This window comes from Procambarus clarkii, chromosome 10, assembly GCF_040958095.1.
Source record: "Procambarus clarkii isolate CNS0578487 chromosome 10, FALCON_Pclarkii_2.0, whole genome shotgun sequence".
In the NCBI taxonomy this organism is placed as follows: Eukaryota; Metazoa; Arthropoda; class Malacostraca; order Decapoda; family Cambaridae; genus Procambarus; species Procambarus clarkii.
Window position 1 is genome coordinate 47,085,944 of NC_091159.1, and position 3,274 is coordinate 47,089,217.

The window sequence follows — 3,274 nt, forward strand, 5'->3', positions numbered from 1 at the left end:
AAAAATTTGTAGAAAACCTATTTATTATGCAGTCTTCTTGTCTTCTTTTGATTATCACATAGGATACAGAGTAAACAATTTAATGTTAGAATTATTTACTGTATTCATTATTTAGGTCATTATTTAAAATGATTATAAATAACTGTTTTGCTAATGGGTAGTGAGGTGGTGCGGCCTCGCCTGCCTCTCTTCACGAGTATGTCTGGCACCAGCAACCAACGTCAAGTAAATTTTCTGCAAAATGGAAATATATTTCCACTTTTTCTGGGGGGAGGGGGGAGCCCCTTCGGCTCCTCGGAGCTATCCAAGCTGATACGGATATATTAAACTTTGGCATCAGTCATGTGAATCGAGTTCTTAGGCCTACTGGGGACCACTAGCCAGAACCTGGCTCCTCAGAGAGGCACGAGGAGCAATGGCCTATGGAAACCCCTGTGTGGTTTGAAGCATTCCATGTCTGCCATCGACCGGGTCAAGCACCCAGAAAGGTAAGCGCCCAAAAAACAAACCCCCTATTCTGGTTAAAGTATTGCTACTAAAAGCCAAACTAATGGACAGAACTCCCCAAATGAAAATGAACAAATGAGCATGACGTCACCGCGCCACTGTCTGTGCAACCCCTCCCCGGAGGGGGAAGGGGGAGCCCCAGACCCCTCACGCCGGCTATCCATCCAGCAGTGATGTGGCAATCGCTGCATGTGCCTAGGGTCCTTCTCTTCACTTAGGTGGCCAGTAAGTACCGCCCTTGGGGCTTGGGGCCATCTTCCACAAGTCACCTTGAGGGCTACCTCCGTAAGGTCTTTTGCTGCTTGGTGATTGACCACCCTTGGAGTCAGCTGGGGTGTTCCCTTCACTCCTGTTTGCCTCTGGATAGGGGGATAGTATTTGTCAGTGGTTGGGGCGCAGAGTACTGTGCAGCTAGTTCTCACCTCTCATAGTGGCCCGCTCTGTTCTGACTGGGTACGTTGTCCTCTTGCGAGGTTTTTTTTTGTTTTTGTTTTCTAGCCTGGTGGGGAGTCTGCACCTTGGTTTTAGTCTTACCCTCTTGTATCTTGGTGGTCTTCTGCTAAGCCCCAATGAGTTTATATGTTCCGGGAGTGCAGCTTTAGCAGTTTGATGGTAATATTGGGTGCCTGTTAGCTGTACCCTGCCTGGGCTATCCCGAGTGTGAGTTCCGTTTCAGGACTCTGGGACCCCTGTGGGGGTATGTGGGTCCGATGGATGTGACCCCTGGGTTCCCCCCCTCACCTTGTGTGACTTTGAGGGTTGCTCAGTCTCCTTGTCTCCGGGTGATCTTCATTCTTTATGCCTCCATCATGCTGCCTGCTGGGTCGGTGACACCTTCGATCCAGAGTTCTGCGAGTTTTGTTGCTTGTTTGTGACTCAGTACACCCAGTCCACTGATGACTTTATTCGGGTGCAGGCAGCTCATGCATTGCACACTTGTTTTAGGCTGCTGCAGTGCGCTAGGTTGTTTGCTGATCTGGAAGCCCTGAGGCTGCCCCATTTTAGTTATAGGGACCCGGACATGGGGGTGTTCGTTGCTTCGACGTTGGTTCAGTCCGCGTTCCCTCGTTCTTCCCTATGCTATGGTTCATCCTGGTCCTCCTCTCGTTCTTCTGGCTCCAAAATGTCTGAGGGTTTTGGAGTCGGGCCAGGGTTTAGTTGGTTTCGAGACGTGGGCAATCTTGGGGGCTGCCCCTTCCAGAGTGGTGACTAAAGCCTTCGAGCTGGATCCTCCTGCTGAAGCATCTGGGTCTGACCAGTGGGCCCCCTTCCTTCCTGCTTTACCGGCTGCTTCGACTTCTTCTTTTGAGGCTGGGGCTTTGGGGGGATGGCTCGGCCCCAGGTCCTGCTGTAGGGGTTCCCGGGGCAGAGGAGGGGTTGACTTTGGGGCCTTGGGTCCCGTTAGACCCCACTTGAGTTTTTTGTGCTCTCTAAGCGGGGCTTGTTGTTTCAGGGAGTGGGGTTTTCCTTTCCCCTCTCCGCATACGAGTTGGATTTGGTGTTAGCCCCTCCCCGGGTTCGGTTCAGTGTCCCTTTGGGTCCGTCAGTCCCATCCTTCTGGAGGTTTTTGGCTTCCTGCATCCTGCCTCATGAGGTGCAGGAGGCCATTGCGGCTTACCTCCTGTGCGACCCGGATTATGCCTCTTTAATGGCTCTGTCTTCATTCAGGTTTGGATCTTCGTTTCCTTACTAGGTTTGTTATGAGGTTCTGGAGTCGACCTGGCTTTCGGACTGCCCTGTTTCTTCGTTGGAGGCTTGGCATATGTTCTGTCATTCCTGCACGCTTGACTGGCGTGAGGCTTTGCTGGTGGTCCAGGTTTATCTGGGGGGTGAGTTTGAGCACCTCAATGTGTACTTGTTTCCCCCTTCCCTTTCTCGGATGTTGGCATTGTGCAGCTTCACGTGCAGATTCCCACCCTTTCGGCTGCTCTGGTTGCTGAGGTTTTGCACGCTCATGGCCTGTTGGCTTCGGTCCCACATTTCTTCTCTCTCCTGGAGCTGTCCTCGGATTGGCTTGTGGAGAATGTGGAAGCGCTTGGGGCCATTCCTGGGTTTGGTGCCTTGGTCTCGGCAGCGCGTGCGTCGTCTTGCCTGTTGTAGTCCAATGTCAAGCTTGTTGGTTCTCCAGGGGCCCATGGGGGGGGGGTCTTCCCGGAAGGGCTGTGCTAGGGCTTGGGGTTCCTCCCATTGTGATAAGCCAGTGGTGTCATTTTCGGGGCTGGCTCGGCCATCAGAGTCATTTTCGTCTGGTCGATGCAGTGATCGCTTTGTGTGAAGGTCAGGTTCTCGTAAAGGACATTGGCCCTTTCATGGTTCATTCCATCTGAACCCCCTGGGTCTATTGCCTCTTCTTTCGGATGACTACTCTGTCCTAGGTCCGGCGTCTTTTGGAGCCGAGCATTTGGATGATGTCCCTGGACCTCTGGGACACTTATTGGCACGTCCCGATTCATCTGGGGTTCAGGGCATGGCTCGGTTTTGTTGTGGGACATTGGGGTTACTGCTTTCATTGCCTTCCTTTCAGCTTGAATCTGGCGCCATGCGTTTTCACATGCTTTACCCGGGTCGTGGTGGCCAGTCTGCATCTCTTAGGAGTTCGAGCTCTTGCCTATCTCGACAACTGTCTGGTGTGGGCTTCCAGCCAATCTGCGTGTCTGCTTGCCAGGGATTTGGTTCTTTCCCAGCTTGCCAAGTTCTGCTTCCTGGTGAACTGGAGGAAGTCTCGTCTGGTTCCCTCTCAGGTTCCCGGAGGTGGACCTCTTCACGT